The sequence below is a fragment of the Pan paniscus genome, chromosome 18 (assembly GCF_029289425.2).
Source record: "Pan paniscus chromosome 18, NHGRI_mPanPan1-v2.0_pri, whole genome shotgun sequence".
Taxonomy (NCBI): domain Eukaryota; kingdom Metazoa; phylum Chordata; class Mammalia; order Primates; family Hominidae; genus Pan; species Pan paniscus.
The window spans coordinates 8,164,399-8,185,792 of record NC_073267.2 but is presented as its reverse complement, the minus strand read 5'-3'; the positions used below and the strand labels follow the sequence as shown (position 1 = coordinate 8,185,792).

Sequence of the window (21,394 nt, the reverse complement as noted above, 5' to 3'; positions counted from 1 at the left end):
GAGCAAGATGAGGAGGTGAGGAGGAGTTAGGAAGGGGAATTAAGCCTGATGATTACCCCAGCCCCCTGATAACTACTGCTGTTTCCTCTATCTGGGATTCCCTTCCTCCCATTTCATGCAAATCCTAACTCATCAGGACCCATGGGGCCAGGAAACCACTTTTGCCTTTAAGTTCAGTTGGCTTCTCTGACTCTCCCAGTGCTCTGAGCATACTGACCACACTTGTCCCATCTCACTAAGTAGCAGGCAATGTTTCCCAAACTGTGTCCGCAGAGGATGCCTGATGGTTACCCCAGTCCCCTGATAACCAACACTGTTTCCTCTACCTGAGATGCCCTTCCTCCCTTCTCATGCAAATCCTAACTCATCAGGGCCCATAGACTCAACAAACCACTTTTCCTTCAAGCTCAGTTCGCTTCTCTAACCCTCCCAGTGCTCTCACCATACTCACTACGCTTGTCCCATCTCACTAAGCAGCAGGTATTGTTTCCCAAACTGTGTCCACAGAGAATGCTTTTCTGAAAAAATGCATTTGGGAAGTCCCTGTCCCAGGAGAGCCACAGTAAAGGGTCAAAAGGCCCACCATGAAGGAAATGCTCTTAGTTAACCCAGCACAACCAACTCCTTTTCCAGGCTTTCGGCAGAAGAGCAAACCTCTCAAGGGGCAGGGGTTGTAGTTCATTTCATGTTACAGTTGTCTCCACCCTCTATCCAAACTGCCAAGAAGAGCTTTTTCCCTTCCCGCTATCAGCTTCAGGAGTAGTAAGCGTTCCACCTTATGTCTCCCCATTATTCAGAGTCCTTTCCACATACACTGATGCATGGACCCAGGTGAGGGTTTCAGAAGCAGCAAAAGGCAAAAGAATTGGAAGGAAAAAATGTGCATGAGAAGCCTCACTGGAGGCCCTGGCTGAGACCAAGGAGGTTGGACGGGGTGACCATGTAGTGCACTTAGAACTCCAAGAATTACACCTACACCCATAGATAGGGTATGTTTGTACTTACATGGTGGGTGAAGGGAGCGGGTGGGGTTTGCCACAGAAGCCATTCCAAATTACTGTTGCAATTATAAGGGCCCAAATAAAACCCCCGAACCCGACCAAAGTGAAGACCAAATGGCTATTATCTGGAATTCTGTGTGTTCTTAAAGGTCCCACAGCCGTCCTGTTCTATGGATTCTACCGCATCTTTCTATCACAATGCGGGTAAAATACGAGGATTGTAGAACCCAGAATGATTCCGTCTTTCTATTTGTATCTGAGAAGACCATAAAGGTTATTTTTAACTTTTTTATTCTTGCTAAAGATGGATCATGCCATTTTATTTAACTTTTTTTGCCAGCTCCTAGCACCTGAGTTTCCTGGATCACGTGGCAACTGGTATGCTTGAAACTGCAGAGACGTGTGGGGTCTTAATGGGGAACACGAGTAAATCCTAATATCATAAAAGCCCATAAGTAATGAGAGATGAGACGCTTGCTTCAGGACTGGGAAGAAAATGAGTGGGAATGGCCTTGACTCCAAATCTGTCTTGCCACAGTTCAACTATTAAGTTTTCAGAGGAACACCCTGGATTTTGAAATAAAGAAAATGAAAAATTCACAATCTGGCAGAGCAGCTGGCTGCCTGTGTGAGGAAACACGGTAATTATGCTGACCCATTCATTATCACTGGCTATGGAGCCGAGTGAGCCAGACAAGCTCCCTCTCAGCCACAAGCAGCTTTTACAATAATTCTTGGAGGATTTAGATGTTGAGATATAACATGAAACAGAAGCTTGGCAAGAGAGAGAGACGGGAGCACGTGCTGTTAAGAGCGTGGAGCCAGGATTCCATTTTGTACCCTCTTCATTACAGGGAGAAAATGGATTTCCTGATGCAGGATATTTACAAGTCTTCCTAGGAGGTTCTTTGGGCTCTCCCAAGCAGGGCACATTGGGGGACTTCTTATTTTGTGAAAGGAACACAGGAAGGACTGAAAATCAATTCCTGGCTTAAATAGTGCCTTCCTGGAAGGCTAGGTACCCTTGGCCAAAAAAAAAAGAAAAAGAGTTCCACAGGTCATGCTTTGGGCCAGAGGCTTCATGGAGAAAGGGCTGGAGGATTCAAGTGTCCTGGGTGGTTGGTATTTTCAGTGATCTCTTTCTTGTTAATCTAGGGCTGGCCAAGGGGCCCTTTCGTGAAATCTCTAGTTAGAAAAATGCTCATCGATCACATTCCTTTCTTTCTTACATTCCTTCCTTCTTTCTTATACTTGCTCCTTTCTTTTTTATTCCTTCTCCCCTCCCTTTTTCTTCCTTCCTTTTGTCTTCCCTCCCTCCTGTCCTTCCCTCCCTCTTTCTTCCTTTTGTCTTCCCTCCTTCCTGTCCTTCCCTCCTCCTTTTCCTTTCTCCCCTCCCTCTTCTTCCTCTCCCTCTTCTTCCTCTCCTCTCCCTTCATTTCTTTATTAATTCCTGCCTTCATTACAATCCTTCCTTTCAATCATTTTGGAATTTTTTTTCTAAAGAGGGCTGCCCTGTTCCTCCCCTGGTTCATGTAAAAATCATTAGCTTGAGTCACAGAAATGAAGGAGAAGGACGCTTACTGGTGCGTGCATGCAAGCTGCGTAAGGGTGGTGATCTCCACGTTCTGCTCATCAGTTAGGATGAGTAACTGGTACCAAGCAGGTATCAGGTATCTAATACTGTGCCTGGACACCCTGTCAGTGGTTAACCAATGTTTGTCTTCCTTCTGGGAGAGTACAGCCACCACCTCTTCACTGTCCACCTTCTATAACACTGTCCTGTGTACAAAGTGACCCGCTCAGAATTTGCAGATAAACAGCATGCAAGCAACACAACCATTAGAGGTGTTTGAACCACAGCGACTCCATCGTAAGTGAAGGCTAGGAAAAATGAGGCCAAGACCTGCTGGACTACATTCCCAGAAAGTTAGGTATTCCTGGCCTCTAGATGTTTGTGGTTAAGGAAACAGATTGATTATGTTTACTAAACAGACCCAGACTTTAGGAGTGTCCTGATATCCCAATATCTTGTGAACAGAAGCATTCCTAAATTTGCTTTAAAGATAATATTGATTCTTGCAAAATATAGTAATTAAGAAAATTAATCCTTTATCACAAACCCTCGTAGCAGAGGACATTTCCCCATGATCTTATTTTTTTTTATCCTATATAAACAAGTATTATACCTAGGGGTGGACATGCTCCTCCTCTTACTTTTGGGAACATCCTACTGTCTATGGAGTAGCTGTACTTTCCCCATTTTACTTTCTTTATAAGCTTCCTTTTGCTTTGCACTGTGGACTCGCCCTGAATTCTTTTTCGCACAAGATCCAAGAAAGAATCCTCTCTTGTGGTCTGGATAGGAACCCTTTTCCTGTAACACAACTGAAACTTAGTCACAATCCCTAGAAAGATAATTTCCACTTCTACCCTTGCACGTTTTTCACTGTCTCGGAAAAAGTAACCAGATTTTGAATGAGTATGATTTCAATCAAGCAAGGGGAGGCTGCTTGGACCAAGTTTGTTGCACTTGGAATTATCAGAGCCCTCAATTCATTTAAATTCTCCTCGATGACAGCACACTATCAGGATTTAAAATTGTTTCTTGTTCAGGGGAAAAGCGGGACTCCAGTTTTGGCCCCAGACAGGTAACACCTATTAAAAGGTCTTCATCACATCTCACCCTTCCATATAGCCCCAGACAATGCTCTCTGACAACCCAGCAACAACAGTCCCTGAATAAAATAATTATGTGCAACCAGGAACAACAGAAAATAACCATCTTGATAATTCCAAACTCTTCTGACTTACAACTGTGCCTTCTGTGTTTCTTCCCATCTTTATTAGAAGAATTTTCCTGGTCAGGCACAGTGGCTCACACCTGTAATCCCAACACTTTGGGAGGCCAAGGTGGGCAGATCACAAGGTCAAGAGATCAAGATCATCCTAGCAAACATGATGAAACCCCGTCTCTACTAAAAATACAAAAATTAGCTGGGTGTGGTGGCATGCACCTGTAGTCCCAGCTACTTGGGAGGCTGAGGCAGGAGAATCGCTTGAACCCAGGAGAGGCGGACGTTGCAGTGAGCAGAAATCGCGCCAATGCTCTCCAGCCTGGGTGACAGACCAAGACTCAGTCTCAAAAAAATAAATAAATAAATAATTTTTTCCTCAATTGTTGGTTTAGGGACAACATGGCTTCTTCGCATGCCACTAACACGAATAATCCATTTCAAGGGCAAAATACACACATGCACACACACAACTGTTTGCCACACTTCCTTTAAAAAACCCAGCACAGTGTGGAAGAATGGATGCTTTTATTATTTGCCTACAGGTGTGGTGGTCTGTAGGATTCTGGAACATGGTAAAATGTATATTTGAGATGATTACCTGGACAGATGATTCAGACACAAATTAAACAGTTTTTTGACCACATAGAAAGAGAACCTCTTACATGTTTACTTTGAGGTATGGCACTTATATTTTGTTGAGTGAGAGTTATGTCATCTATCCTAGTTTAGATGTCTGGATCCAGACATGCCAAATACCCTGGTTTAGAAGTCTAGATCCAGTAAGTGGGCAATGAATGACTATTTAATAAAGCCAATGCAAAATGCCCAGTGCAAACTCACAATGTTCTCTCCATTTCTAGAATATGAAATAAAATATTTAAATCAATGTTAAAAGTCAAACATCACCCTATCCAGTATTTGTAAATGCCTCTTTGTTAATTAAAAAACAATGTTAGGGGAAAAAGACACCAAACAATGGTCACTTCTACACCCCAGCACTGCAAGTTTGCTTTTTTTTTTTTTTCCTAGTTCAATTTCAAGTTAACTCACATGTAAGCAGACCATCAATAAGGAACAATGGAAAGGATGCAGGTTGATTTGTGGATATAGTATAAATCCTTAGTTTTTGACATGAGGGAAACAAGAAAACCCATAGGTTCATTATACTGAAGAGATTCCTTCTGAAGCCTTATCCAACATGAATCAAAGAGAAAAATCTGGTATCACTACAACACAAATTGGATTCAGCTCATAAGCTAAAAATGAATTTCTCTCAAAACAGGCAAGAGCTTTCAGAGAAAATACCAATTGAGCATCTTGTTGACACATGAGCATTTCCAGCCCACCCACTCTCACCCTTCAGCTAGATTTATATACAGAGCATATTTTGGGGGAGGTTAGTAGAGTAACCATCTCAGTTCTTGGGAATAAGAAGTTCTGTCCCATGGAACTCGATGAAATGGAAGCTTTAGGGATGTAACAAGAGGCACGCTGTGGTGGTGCTCAAGTATCACGGCAAATCAACATTTTAGAACGGAAGATGTGTGGGTGTATCCACCAGCCAAATGGGCCATTTACTAAAGTGTCAACTGCTAACTCCCTGTCTCCCCCTCAAAAACAAAGCCCCCACCTCCCACCTCCAGTGAGCCCTGCACTCAATGTATTTACAGTGATGAGTGTGTCTTCTCTCCCTCTTTTACGAACATGGTGCTTACCTTCGAAAATAAACACAAATGAGATCATCTCACCAGCCAGGAAATCCCAAGAGAAAAAACACAAAACCAGTGGAAAATACTTGAGGGTTACAAACTGCATATTAAAGTTTTAGAGCTCTGGGAGAGATGGAAGAGTAGCAGATGCAAAACCCAACAGGGGGGCGGATTCTGCATCAAAGCCATAAAAATATACAACTGCTTTAATGGGCAATTATTCTTTGCATTTGTGCACTGGTTTGAATTTGCATGAGATTGCCAGATGCCCTGGAAAAGGTGGGCATCTGAATGGATGAGGGGGGGCTCTCTTTGTCCTGCTCCTCCTCTCCCTTTCCTCCATAATGACACATTTCCCCAGCCTTGGAAGGTTTTAAGATGGAGAGAGATTCATGCAAATTTGGGGTGAAATTGTTCTGTGGGTAATTTATGGTAGGAAATATTCACTTACACAATTCTGGGGGTGCAGATGTGCTTTCAACAGCAGGTTGATGGTTTTGCAGGATTCCCCTTGGGGGAACTCCCATTCCATGTGCTGGACCATAAATTAAGAAGTGGCATAATAGGTAACATACTGAGGCGAGATAAACCACCAGCCATAGCTCATAGAGGAGCAATTTCCGAGGCAGGGCATCGTGCAATGAACATCACAATGAAGAGTCAAAAAACCTGATTTTTTCCAAATGGCAAAATATGTTTTCTCCTTTTTCAGAACGAATCTCAAAAGTACATCAAATTGGTTTATAACATAGGATTTTACAGACAACTAGGTCACTCTCTTTAAATGGCCTTAAATGAAAATTTTATCATGATGGCGCTTATTAAGTTCTAGCTCCAAACAAAAATGGAAAGGTTTTTCTTTTTTTAAAAAAATCCAGTAATTTCAGAGTTTGGCAAAAAAAAAAAAAAAAGGGGGGGGGGGTTGGTGGTGGGTGGGGGAGAAAGCTTCCATCCTTTCGGTCACTGATAGAAAGACCAAAACGGCCACTTAATTTGTCGAATCTCCATTTCTCATACACACATACATTTATCCCTGAAACACACATTTGGGATTGACCCTTGTTTCAGTATGAAATGCATGTTGATATTAAATACTGCTGTTTAGAAGTGAATAAATCTACATTTTGGACAAACAGTTTCTTCTAGGACATTCTCATTTGAAATGCATTGAATAGGAAAACAAAAATTTCTAATTAATGTACAAGTCTAATCACCATGCTCCACATGGAAGAGTAATTTTTCACTGTTCATTTGCTTGGTTTAATCTCAACACTGACATTACAGAAAAGCAATGTCCTATAAATCTCCGCTCATTTGTTTCTTTAATATTCATATTCCATTGAACTGCAGCTGCTTGTTGCTGCAGTCTATTACAACATGCAAAAGTGTCGATAAAAATATTATGAAAGGCAAGATGTGTTTCTTCCTGGCTGCGTGTGCCATTTATTTGGGGAAAGACAATAAATGACTCGTGGATTGTCCCTCAGCCTGCTGCTTGGTGGGTGATTAGTGATTAATTACCTTGCAGCAAATTGACATGGCACGAGGAAATTGACACAGCCCTGATTAATTAACTTTTTATGGGTGGTAGTTACTCACAAAACACTGCGCACCATAATTGAATCTCTTTACATAACGTCATGGTAGAAAAGTTTAGTCAAATCCAAATTAGCCAGAAGTTTCTAGGCTGTTATAGGTCTGATTGGGATGCATCGAAGGAACTGGCAAGAATGTGAACTTGGAGAGAAATGCACATTTTTGAAAGGGAAAAAAAAGATGGTGACAATGTACTGGCCTGATTGTCCAAGCTGAATATATTGATCTAAATCTCAACTTCAGCTAGACTTCGGGAATAAGATTGTAAGAGGCTAAAATGTCTCTTTTTTCTCCAGCCTCACTTGGCTGTATTTCAGTGGCTTTTGGCAGATTCTCTCTCCTTTGTCCAGTCTCTAACGGTGAACTTGACTCCCAAATTCAGTTCTCAGTTCCAACATCGCTCCCTCCAAAGGCTTTACCTCTTTATCTAATTTCACATCTCCTGACACCCACAACTGTTACCAGTTACCATCATATTACCCTGTTGCTTTTTTTTTCCTTCTCATTAGTTTCTTATCACCTGACTTGATTTCCACTTCCTTATACATCTCTCTATAGGGATGTCCCGAGGACTCTATGTTGGTCCCTACTGTGTCTCCAACATCTAGAAGATGACCAAGCACAAGGTGATCATTGATATGTGTATTGACTACAGTGTGTGATGAACTCGGAATGCCATAGTCCTTCAGTTACGAAAGAAAACGGGTGGCAATCCTCAAACGGGTGAGAGTTGCTAAGGAGCGGCCTGTGAGGGATGCATATTCCCACAGAAACTCTGGGGTGATGGAGTTAGTGATAAGGGATCCTGGACCTCCCTGGTCTAAAAACCCAGGCAGTGATAACTGGAGTAATTCAAGGAACGATGTGATTGCAGTTGGCAAAATTCCAACCTCTAAGGCTCCATTATCAGGTGGAGAAAATTCAATTGCATGATGATAACAGCTAGGATTTACTAGCACTTGCTAATTGCCAGACCCGGAGATTAACCCACTAACGCCTCACAAAACCATATGAACCATGATTGTTGCTATCTTCACTTTCCTGGGGTGGAGATGGAGGTATAGAGCAGCTCAGATACTCACCCAGGGGTTTGAACCAAGGCAGCCTGACACCAAAGCCTATGATCTTATCCATCATGCAACATAAAGGCAACCCCGGTCAGGCTCGGGGAAAAGCTTTCTACTTCTACTCTCTCTCTGCTTCTTAGAGACTCTCAGTTTGGATTCCCTCCTATTGCCTGTACAAGCTGCTACATCATCTCCCTATATCCATACCACATCTGAGACAGAGCCAGCCCCAATTCATCATGGACTGGGTTAATTTGCAGGGGAATCTGTTGACAGTCTCCCAGAGAGAGATCTCAATATGCTTCTTGTTGGGGGATAGGGGAGACATTAGAGGGTCTGTGTGTGTGCCCGCCATTTCTTCTGTTAGATACTTATGTTCTGAGATTTCAAGACACCTGGAAAGGCCCTGTTCCTTTTCTGCTAATTGGATGCCAGCCATAGGGATCACCACTGATTTATGTTCCTGATAAGAGTTCAAAGGCAGCCTGTTTCCCTTTGCCACTAGGGTTCACCTCTACATCTTGATGTGAGGGGGAGGTGGTGTTCAACCCAAAAATATTGGGAATGCAGATTCTGTAGAGTTAGTGAGCAGGTTTGTACTAGTACAGTGTGAGTAAAGGCTGCAGATGAACACAAACCTGATTACTATCACAATGATGAGCTCCTTACAACTAAATTCAGCTAGAAATTTCTAATTTGGAAGACTGGAATGAGAAACTTATTTCAAAGCCTTGGAAGATCTGCATAAGAAACCTTCATAACATTTTGGGCTATTGCACGTTTTTCTATATATAATTGCTTTTTTTAATATGTTATCAAATATCACATTACAACTTGGGCTTTTGAAATAAGTCTCCTTTTTGTGGAAATATAAATAGTCATCTAGGAAAATAAAATTACATGTAATGAGCACACTGGGATTTACTCTGAGCAACGAGTCTGGTGTTCCCAAAGGAGAAAGTTCCCCTAACTTAACAAATTAAAGCAACAGCAAAAGACACACACACCATTCACACACATGAATATTCTTTGATCATGTAAGGTCCTTGTGTCTCTGAGCGAAGGCGGTAGAATTGGTGGTAACTAATTGGCGTGCTGTTCCTGCTTACCTCCCAAAGTTAGCTGTTGTATCTTTCCTCACAGGTTATAAATGGCTAGATTAATCCAACAGACAAGTGGCAAATGTCATGGCTGCTAAATGTGTAGTGATATGTTTTTACTATGCAGAAGAGGTATTTGTGATTTGCCTACTCACAGGTATTGACAATTTCCCCCCCGGGCAGGATTTTTGTAACATTCGGCAAAATGAGAATGAGTCTCAATCTTGGAGTGTTTAACTTGGCAGAACTGCAAAAGGCATTTGCAAAGGTGCTTTCTGTCCTTTGAAGGAGAAGACAAAGCCCTGAAGAGCTGAGATTTATTTTAATTTGGATGCAGCAGTTCGTCATCATCTATTAGTTTAACAAAATCTGTACTGATAACCATGTTGTTGTTTCCCGGGAAACCACGGAAAAAAGAAACCCAAATAATTTATATAATTACTTTATCCAGTGCATATACATACTGAAGTTTCAATTGTTAAATCATTCATGTTCTATCTAACAGCTGGCTGAAACAGCAAGCTCGGTGAATTGCCTCTCCAGGTAGGAAACAGGGCAAGTGAGATAAATTAGCTTCCTTATGCTGGGCTGGATTTCCCAAGGTTCTCTTGGGCTGACGCAGCTCCTGAACATGAAGCCTTCAGAGGGGTCTGACGGTGGCTCACAAGATGGGTACGCGACGCACATGCATTGTTCATTTCACTCCCAGCCATAGCTGTGGGGATAGCTGATCTGTGTGTCAGTGCTGAGGCCATCTGATTTTGAGCATCAGCTTTCAGATTAAAAAAAAAGAGTCCTGATCCTTTGATCAATGCCCAAAGCCAACCTGGAGGACAGGTAGTGTCTGAGCCTAGGGATCATCTGCCTGATATCTGAGCCAGAGCCTCCAAAACACCCATACAGAATAGACTAAGGAACTACCATTCAGGAGTGGTCCACCAGTCCAGTCACTGGACTAATATAAACCATCCAAACCAGCTTCTTTGGTGAACTTTATTTTTTGAGACAGGGTCTCCCCCAGGCTAGAGTGCAGTGGCATGGTCATGGCTCACTGCAATCTCAAACTCCTGGGCTCAAGTCATCCTCCCACCTCAGCCCTTCCAGTAGCTAGGACTATAAAAGTACACCATCACATCTGGTTTGGTGGACTTTAAAAAATCCTGGAGAAGGTGGCTTCTGAGCCAGAAAAAGAAAGAGTAGCATTTGAGGAGCTGTAACGCCTCAAGCAGCCTGAAGGACGCTGCACAACAATCTCATTTAGTGCTCTTGGGTAGGTAGATAGTCATGGCTATTTACATGGCGAGGAGACTTGGCCAAGGTCACAGCACTAGTCTACCGTGACAGTTTACTCCCAGACTTTCCTGAATCCAGCTCTTTTCACTAAATCGCACTGTAGCTCAAGAAAAATGTTGTAAAACCACTAGTGGGAATTAGGACTTGCCAGAAAAAGGAAAAATGATCTTCTGGAAATGTTTGAGATTCCCATAGCAAATAGTAAGTGTAGGGATAATAGATACCCATAGATGGTTGTGCCTTTCTGTTTGCTTTCATATGAAAAGTATTAGGCATCAAAAGCCTATGTTGCATACAAGCAAAACTCAAGGAGATAAATCTAAGACATGTGGTGTGGTGTTTGGTTCTTAAACTGCATTTTCTTAACAATGCTCCCAAGTTCTCCAGTAGGGATAAATAGCTTTTGGCATGACAGTTCTTTTATATAAAAACATGATTTAAGAAAATGGTGTTTGAAGCACGTGTTTACATTACTGGGTTTACATGAACTACACCAGGCTCTTTTTCCCTTCGAGGAGAGGCAACCTGAGCTGCTCCTCATGGTCTTTGCACTGAGATTTATTTTAGAAAAGAAATAAGGCAAGGGAAGAAGAAGCAGCCACCTCTATGGTTGGACACATTTCTATCCAAGAAGACTGGTATTTGATGAAAGAATGATTGCTCCAGCTCTTGAATTATGAGTGCCCTTGGATTCAGCCTCTCCCTTTCTAAGCTGTTCATTCCCAGCTCTGTAGACCCAGAGAGAGCTTGACTCAACTTATAAAGCTGGGGCCCTTGGGAATGTGCACCTGCTCCATTGCATCAAACTGTCCTCTTTTACATTCCAAGAACCAAGCAAGATCTTGTCGTTGGCCCCTGCAACTTACCTGCTCAGAGCTCTGAATGTAAAATGGATTCCTTTTTTTTTTCTTTCTATGTAAATGCACATTAGTTTGGGGAAGCAAATAAAGGGCAGATAAGTGCTTAAAAAATAAACTCTCAAAATAAGCCTCTCTAACTATTGAAGGATTTCTCTTGCCTCTGATGAGGCTGGATAGGGGTGAGTTTTGTCAAGGAGTTAAATGCAGGAGCTGCACTAGCCAGTTGATCCTCTTAAGAAAATGTGAGCATTAAAAAACACTTTCTGTCAATGCTATCACAGGACTTGGGGTTTCCAGGGAATTCCCCCAGAACAATTGCCTCACTGCCTTTCTGAAACATCTCATCTCGGCCTTGTTCTCTGGCTGTGTATGCATTGGAATCCCAGGGCAACATAGTTTATTGTTTTAATATCTGTCTGACACAAAGCAAAAGCATCCTCTAGTGACTCCTTATCTGTCATATGTATTTCTGTGAAAGAAATATCAAGACAAATAAGATGTTTGGGGGCACACCATGGGATGGTAGTTTTTGCAATTGGCGGCCTTTTGCAGCCAGACACCCATCTGAAAAAGATGAAAATCACCATTCTGCATTGAGATTAATAACTAAAGCAATGACAGAGAGCTGCATAGCAGCTGCCTGAAATGTGGCTGCCTCTTTGCAGAACTTTCCCTTTAAACAACTGGGGGTGAGAGGTTCTACTAGTGGTTTTAATTTTTTCTTGGAATTGGTTAAAAAGGACAAACAACAAAGTGGGTTATGATTATGATAGCCAAAGAAACAACACACGGATGAAGAAGTTGGGGGTAGTGGTTGCAGGGATTAAAAATACAAATGAACCTATTCTGAGGACTGTGATCCAGGTGGAATAACTAAGTTAATATCAGAGCTAGTAAAAGCCTCTTAGAAATCATCTGTTAATCAAATGTGCTGGGTCATGGGAAAAGTTGAGCAGATGGAGAAAAGCAGAGATGGTGCTTCAGTGATGGAGAAAGAATGATTTCTGGAGTTCACCATTGGTGGGTAGGGGGTAGCTGGATAATTCTGCAATGCTGTGGGCAACTATTGTTCATAAATAGGTGCTATCATTGAGGTGGCAGGGAGAGCATGGCACCTAGTAGGTGTCTGAAAACACCTCAATCCATGGGTTTGGTGAAGCAAATAGGGTCTCAGTAGCAAAGGGCACCTGTCTGCAGTGTTGAATAATGGTGAAAATAGGGACACTTAATTCACCTACTGAGAGGCACCCCAATGGCAGTGCTAACAGTGAATAAATCTCCTGTTGGGTGTTACTTCCCAAATATCCCTAGGAGCACTGCGTTTGAAATTCTGAAACCTTAGCATTATATATATTTGTCTGTTATGTGTCCCCCCAAGAATATAGGTATAATAGAAGCCAACTTGAGAGTATCTTCATAGCATATTTTCAGGATGTAGAATTGCACCTGGCACATAGAAAAAACTTCAATAAAGACTGGTTGAATGAAGTAACACTTTTCAACCCCCTCTCCAATCAAAGGACTAAAAACTAGAAGGAATTATCTCTGAGAAAATGACAAAGAGGACACAGGTAGGCTGCCACCATAATGCTGAACCATAGCAAAAGAGAAGGAGTGTCTGATTCCCTGATGGGAAGTGTCCAGCCCAGAGGATCTTTTAGAGCCAGCATTGTTGAAAGTGTGGGGATAGAAATGGAAACAGTTCAGACAGAAGATCCTGGGTAAGACAATGCAGTCTTCACATTTTGCCCAAGGAAACTGGGGCAGGTCTTATTCTAATGGCAACAGAATTAAGCCTCTGAAACCAGATTTGTTCATTGCGCAAGCAAAACTAACCACCCATTCCTGTATCTTGATCAAATTTAAGTCAAGATCATTTTGTATCATTTAAATCAAGATCAATTTGTATCTTGATCTTAATAGGTACCAGGAGAAGGGTACCTATCTTTATGTACTACTTTACATCATTTAAAATGTGATAAAATGGTACAAAATGCAAAAAATACATGAGGGTGCACACTTAAAAGAATTTTCCTTTTTATTTCCACCCCCAAGCAGCCAGCTACCATGTTCTGCCCTTTTAAGTAAGAATTATGGCCTGACAAAGAGATGGGTAAACTATGGTGCTTGGGCCCAATCTGGCCTACAGACCATTTTTGTAAATAAAGTTTTATTGGAACACAGTCACGCCTATTCATTCATGTTTCATCCTAGAAGTCTATGGCTATATGTACAGTAGTCTATAGCTACTTTCAAGCTATAACAAGAGTTGAGTCGCTGCAACAGAGGCTAGATGGCCTGTAAAGCTGAAAATATTAATAACATCCAGCCTTTTACAGAATAATTTTGCTAAGCCCTGGCCAGACATCTCAAAGACGGGAAAACTGCCTCTCCAAACATGATGGGATGGGGAGGAGACAGCACAACCTTGGCCCAAATAGAGATGCTGGACAGCTGCTGAGAGGTTCCCCATGACCACTCCCTGCTCAGCCATTTCTTGGAGTCCATCCTGTTTCCAGCCTCTGGGGCTAAGTTGAGAGAGTAGTGAAGAAGAAGGCTTGGGATTTAAACAGGCTTGGTTCAAAGCTGATCTAGCTGGGTGATCTCGGACAAGCTTCTTAATGCCCCCAAGCCTAAATTTCCTCCTGAGAAAAGGTAGCATAATTAATCATACCTGTCCTATAGTTTCTTCTTAAGAAAGCTAATGAGAAGGGCTTAGCACAATGCCTGACATATAGTGAGTGCCCAATAACCACTACTTATGATTATGGATATCATCATGATTTCAGGGCTGCAACTAGGTTAACAGGCGTTCACTGTTGTCGCAGAACTTAAGTGGGGGGTGGAAGGGAGGAAACACCAAAAAACTCTGTAATGAAGATAAATCATGTTTTAATGCAATCTTTTAACACCCAAATTATTTTTTAAATCCACGATGAGCAGCTATCAAAATTTAAATAGTGCTGGATTAAGCCAAATGGGATCTTAAGGCTCCAAAAGGAAAAATGAATAAAACTTATTCCGTCTTGATATTCTGTTAATCATGGATCTTTTTCTGTTACTTTAGATTTTTAAAAATATTGCATTAAAATGCTATTTATGAGGAATTTGGATACCCCTTTAATCTTTGAAGTGAGCACGTCACTTGCTTACTCTAGTCCCGGAGCTAGTTATTTTTAAGCACCCCCTCCATAAAATACTAGAAAAATATCTAGGAGGAAAGCAAGAAGCTGTCAGATACTGGCAAGTGAGGGAAAAAGAAGACACAATTCTTTACACCAATGTGTCAGTAACAAAATGACCTGTATGTGTCCTTTCTATTAACTAAGTCCAGCCCACTGACATTTTCTGTATTGTGCAGAAGAAAAAGGAAGCCGTAAATTAATTTAGGTCCTTACTTTAATTACAGAAACCCATGGAAGTTCTATCAATTACCTAAAAGTAAAATAGTACAGGCCTGATTTATGTATGTTTCTGCCACTTAAATCATTGTTTTATGAATTCCACACAATTACTTCCTTAAAATCTGCAATCAATATATCAGTTAAAACTATGCCCCTACCACCTGCCCTTGAGTTTCATAGAAGTGAATAAATGAGGAATTGATTTTGCATTTTGGTAACATTCAGGTTCCCAAGCATTTGCCCATGATATCTTGTTTTTTCTTTTTCTTTCTTTTTTTTTTTTTTTTGAGGAGGGAAGGGTATCAGGGCGAAAATTTCAGGGGAAATGATAATTAATCTTCCATTAACTTTAGGATTTATCCTGATGGGGATCTACTGTTCAACTCTGGCTTTCATGGAACTGTGGAAAACGCGCTCATTGGCATTGATAAGCATACGGAACAATAAAGAAATTTCTTCCAGAAAATGCTTTTCTAGCCCTTGACAAATAAAACTGACATCCCTATATCAAGGGGCTTGCTATGGACTAAATTATGTCCTCTCCACTCAAATTCATACGTGGAAGCCGTAACCCCCAATGTGATGCTTTGTGGAAATGGGGCCTTTTGAGAGGTAATTAGATTTAGATGAGGTCCTGAGCGTGGGCCCTTCATAAGATTCATGCCCTTATATGAAGAGACACCAGAGATTGCTCTATTCCTCTCTCTCTCTCTCTCTCTCTGTTTCTCTCTGTCTCTGTCTCTCTCTTGTGAAAACATGGGAGAAGGTGGCCATCTGTAAGCCAAGAAGAAAGCCCTCACCGGAACCTAACTTTCTTGGCACCCTGATCTTGGACTTCCAGCCTCCAGAACTTTGAGAAAATGAATGTCTGTGGCTTAAGCCTCCCAGTGTACGGTATTTTGTTATAGCAGCCCAAACTGACTGATACGGTGCAAAACAAAACTTGCTCTTGACAGGGATTTTGTAATCCAAAATGACGTCTAAAATGATCAGAAAAGACAGATACATTTGCCTATGTAATTAAAAATGTATGGTGGAATGTGAGCAACATCAATCGTCAAAATAGGAAATACATGTGTAACATCTAAACTATTCATAGGTTATCCTCCTAGTGAACAAGTGTCACTCACATGTGAGCTGATAATAAAATAAGAAAAATCTCAAACAGGAAGATGTATACTGGAAATTCAAAGAGGTAAAGCCTAAATGAAAAATGTGAAAGATGGTGATCATTAATAGGAGAAAGGCAGATACAAACTAAAACAAATTGAGATGTTATTTTTCACTATGCAATTTGCAAAATAGAGCAAAACATGGCAGTGCTGGCAAGAATGCTGGAAGGGAACCAACAGTTCCATGTTTGGGAATGTTAAGTGTAGAATGGATGTAGTTGTACGTAAGGGTATTTGCAAATATTTTTACTATCTCCTTGTGGAGGGAATATAAAAAGAAGTAGCTTGGGCTGGGCGCAGTGGCTCATGCCTGCAATCCCACCACTGTGGGCGGCCAAGGCGGGTGGATCACGAGGTCAGGAGATTGAGATCATCCTGGCTAACACATGAAACCCCGTCTCTACTAAAAATACAAAGAAATTAGCCGGGCATGGTGGCGGGCGCCCGTAGTCCCAGCTACTTGGGAGGCTGAGACAGGAGAATGGTGTGAACCCAGGAGGTGGAGTTTGCAGTGAGCCGAGATCGCGCTACTGCACTGCAGCCTGGGTGACAGAGCAAGACTCCATCTCAAAAAATAAAAAAATAAATAAATAAAAAGTAAAAAGAAGTGGCTTGAATGACTATGGATAGAGAATGGTTGAATTGACTGTCAACCATTTATGTCATTAAACAAACAGGATGAAAATATCTAAAACGCTTAAAGGGAGACGGTCACAATGTATTACATGAAACTAAATATGATTGATATATGTAATGCCCATGTAACATCTGTGTATACTCTCCTCTGTAAAGTCAAACTAATAACACACCGTCCCCCGCCCCCACCATTGCATGTGTGTATGTCCTTTCCTGAATAACCATGGAGAAAATGTAGAAAGATACTGGGCGTCCACACACTTTTAAGGGTTTATGTGACTGGATAAAGTGGGGATATTATTCCCACATTATTACAATTGTGTGTGTGTGTGTTTATTTGCACACTTCACATTGATTGCAATGAGCACCTGTTACTATTGTAATTTAAAATATATTCATAAAATCCTGAAGAAAACAAAATAAACATTTATGTGCTTCTGGAAACATCTACTTCATATGTAAATAAGGATCTGCGATAGCTTGCTTTGCTAATCTTAATCAGAAGTGAACCTTTTTCATTCATGGAACCAATGATTTACCTTTTGATACTTCAACTAATGAAAATGAAACTCATGTTTTAATTTGGAAGAGATGTGTCATGTTCTTTACCTTCCTATTTCTGCCTAGTGCCAATTTTGATGTTGAGCATTCGCCATATGCAAAAGAGTGCTGGCAATAATACACCTAGTACCTTTCCCCTCAACAAGAGGAGCAGGCTGACCACTGGCCTTCGGAATGGAATGAACAGTCCACATACCAGCAGCCCTGCCCATTTCACTAAACCTTTCTGTTAAAGGGTTGAATTGTTTCCATTGAAAGCCTGTTGAAAAATATTAATTGCAAATGTTTTCCATTTGACACTAGGTGATGTTGCCCAATTCTCTAGAGTTTTGTTCTTTCTTCATTTAAGTTTCATAGAAAGCAGGCCCATTTTATACTCTGGATGAGAGTAGTTTATTAGGACGTGTAAGAGGATGCATGATGACCTGTGACACAATTTGAACTAGGGTTTTAAACCTGCATGAAGTTCAGGGGTGAGGGAGAAAAACTGGAGTCATTTGGGGTCCGATGGAAGAGTCTACGGAATTAGTTGTATGGACACAAAGTTATCAGGGAAAATCTTTCTCTTAATACTTTTATGAGTCCTGGGTCACATTATTAGGATGATTCACTTCATGGGGGAGAAAACCTCACTGTTATGCAAAAATGCATATCAAAAGCAGATAACTTCAGTAGGAATTATTTTCATTACAGACTCATTCAGCAGGGTTCCTTTAAAAACCATCTCCCCTACTGCATTTAAGGATGTTATTTACAGATGATTAGCTATTTGACTAGGAAGAGGTACAATTTAAGTCTCGAAAAAAAAAAACAAAAATCAAAGGCCAGTTAAAGATCCATGGAGGAAAAAAATGCAAAAAAAACAAAAACGAAGCTTCAGAGTTATCTTGCAAGTCAGTAGACACATAGGATCCAACATACAAAAGTGTAATTTACACACACCTTCCTTCAGGAGCACAGCTGTTAAACAGAAATGAGGAACATATGCATTTTCAAGTTAAAAAACAAGAGCATCCTACACAATTGCTGAAAAGTATGGTAGCCTCAGCTTTGAGGGCAATGGTTGGATTCCTAGAGAAAAAGTCTGCACCCATCAGAGAGCAAAGATAAAATATGTGACTCTCAGTCCTGTGAAAATCGAAACTGTTGGGAGGAGAAAAATCCTGGATGACCATGAATATAACTCGTGTGTGTGTGTGCACAGGCCTGCGTGTAAAAATAACCCTTTATGTGCCGGCTGACCTGTTGCAGGAAATGGGGAATGGTTTTGTAGTAGAATATGTATCTAATCTGGAAGAGAAAAACCTAAGTGAATGTTGCCGAGCCAGCAATCCACAAACAGCCTAGACCAAAAAGCCATAAAAGAGAAAGGAAACCGCAGCAATGTGTCTTAGGGATGTGGGGATAAACTTAACATTCAACACCAATGCACAGCCTGCAAATAGAAATAACTGAAGGCCCCTCTGCCTACCCAATTGGAGAGGGAGGGGTCTCAGAGCTGGTCACCATTACAAAATACTAATCGAGGTTGACAATCTGAATGCCCTTGCTTAAGCCTCGACAAGTGAAGATTCTTAATGTAAGAAACTAGTTTTCATTTTGCTTTTTAATGGGGTGGTAAAATTAGCTATTTTCTTTAAAACTGCTCTATTGAAGGGTGTTTATTTTGTTTAATATTTTTGAAAAAGAATTGCTATGAACCTAAGTCCTCAAGAATGGGGGAAGAGATTAAAATATAATATAATGAAACAATACTATGGGTCCATTAACATATTTTTATAAAAAGCACATGGCATATAATGTGCAGGTAATACGACTGATACAATTTAGAAATGAAGGATGTTGGATGCACATTATACAATTTCATAATTGTAAATTTTTACTTTAAACATAGAAAAAAGTACAGCTACACACAGTGCAGTGATATTGCCACTTTGTGTTTTTAATACTAAAATCGACCCTTTAAATTGGAGATCAGTACACTTCTTCTGTAAAGAGCCAGACTGTTAAAACGTTAGGCTTTGCAGGCCACCTAGGTCTCTGGCACATTCTTTGTTTTTGTTTTGTTTTTTTTCAATCCTTGGAAAATCTAAAAACCATTTTTCGTTCATAAGCCTTGTAACACAGGCCATGGGCTGGGTTGGGTGGCCCTTGCTTTAGATGGTTTCATTTTCTCTCTATGCTTCAGCTATTTTATTATGGAGAATTTGGGAAATATTTTCATGTGATGTGAGAGATGCTTCCCCAATTCACTTTAGAATAGCTATACCAATTCAAACTAGCACACTTTTGGAGTTGATTGTTTTGTTCACTTCTGTAAAGAAAATCGAAATATAGATATGTCATATCATCATATAGAGCCATACTGTCCAATATGGTAACCATTAGCCCTATATGGCTAATTAATGTAACATAAAAATGAGTGTCTCAGTTCCATCAGCACTATGCTGGATAGCATAAAGATTTTATCCCAGACACTTCTATAGGACCGCAATGTTAGAGAAAAAAATAATACTCTAGGACCCAGCCCTATGGTAAGTTTGGCACACCAACTCTCCTTCAGAAAATAATATAGACGAGGAAGGCTAGGTAAATGGTACAGCGATCAGATTTAGTCAAATGGACTCAGAAAGGTAGCTGAAGTTTGAATAATTTTCCCAGGTTCAGAAGACAAATCTATTACACACTGGCTCTGGGATTGCCCTCCATTTCCTCAGTTGTAAAGCAAACATTGTGATACCTACCTGGTGCTGGTTTTGAGAGGAATACACAAGGCTGGACATGTGAAAATGTGTAGTAACATTACAATTTCAGGAGATACATGCACACACATTTACACTGGCCCCAAGGAGGCCCTTCTGAATTTGTTGTCACAAATTCAGAAAGAACCACTTCTTGCCAATATGATTAGATTTGGGCTTCTTGGGAGGCACAGAAAAATGTCTTGCATTTAATTAATGCCAAAATTGCCATTAAAGATTATACTCTGGGCCAGGGTCGGTGGCTCACGCCTGTAATCCCAGTACTTTGGGAGGCTGAGGTGGATGGATCATCTGAGGTCAGGAGTTTGAGACCAGCCTGGCCAAGATGGGGAAACCTCATCTCTACTAAAAATACAAAAATCAGTGGGAGTGGTGGTACATACCTATAATCCCGGCTACCTGGGAGGCTGAGTCATGAGAATTGCTTGAGCCCAGGAGGCGGAGGTTGCAGTGAGTTGAGATGGCACCACTGCACGCCAGCCTGGGTAACAGAGTGAGACTTTGTCTCAAAACCTCTAACTGTGAGAAACAACTGGCTGTCAGACCTCCTGAAGACTTCAGACCCTTGGGTGTGTCACATTATATTTTTGATTCCTTGTGACTGCTGGTAACAGGGAGGTGCTGCCCCAACAGTGAGGAGGTTGGTTTTCCTAAGCTTCACAATTTAGGAAACGAAGATGTTTGGTTTTGGCACGATGGTGAGGATTCTCCTACGTCTCTTATCCCTTGAGCCTGGTACTCCTGCTCTCCTCCCCATCCCTGCCTTTTACAACTACTCTGAGAAACAGCCCCACCCCCACTCCAGGCACCCAGACTCACTTTTAAGCACTGACCCTAAAGACGACTCATTCTGCAGTTATGGCAACTTCACAGGATTTACACACATTGTATAAAACAGATGTTAAAGTTTCAGCTGTGGCTGGGAGATTCTTTAAGAAGGGGTATACCCTCTGGGAGAACATGGTAGAGTCAGTGGCGGCTTTAATTCTTCTATCTGCTCTGGGAATTGGGGTGAGGATAGGGCATCCTTCAACCCAGAGCATCCATCCGAGGCAGAGAAATCTTCGGTTCTTCCATGTCAATGTTGTGATCTACTTCCTGTATTTATTTTGGGTCTCTTCCCTCCCGCACTGGATGGGTATACTTATCTACGTTTAAAAGTGCCCCGATTTTTTAAAAGACAATTATTTAATGTTGCTGCCCCTGCACTTGATTAAATGAGGGGGGAACCACATTTCTCTCTCTGCTCCTCCTCATCCTCCTCCTCCTCATTGGAATTACATAGCAAAGGACAGAACAGCCTTGCAAACAAGTGACTAGCTGCAGGCTAGTGGTATTTTCCATCGTGAGACAACTGTGTACAAGAATCCTGGTTAAGCATCTTTTACTAGGCAAGGGTGCCTTTGGGGTGGCCTGTATATGCTATTTAAATTATTTT

General features: G+C 41.3%; 1 protein-coding gene across 41 annotated transcripts in view; it reads right to left on the bottom strand.

Annotated features, from left to right (window-relative positions):
• Positions 1-21,394, bottom strand: part of RBFOX1 (RNA binding fox-1 homolog 1) — a 2,479,284-nt gene that overhangs the window by 60,778 nt on the left and 2,397,112 nt on the right. The window lies entirely within an intron of this gene.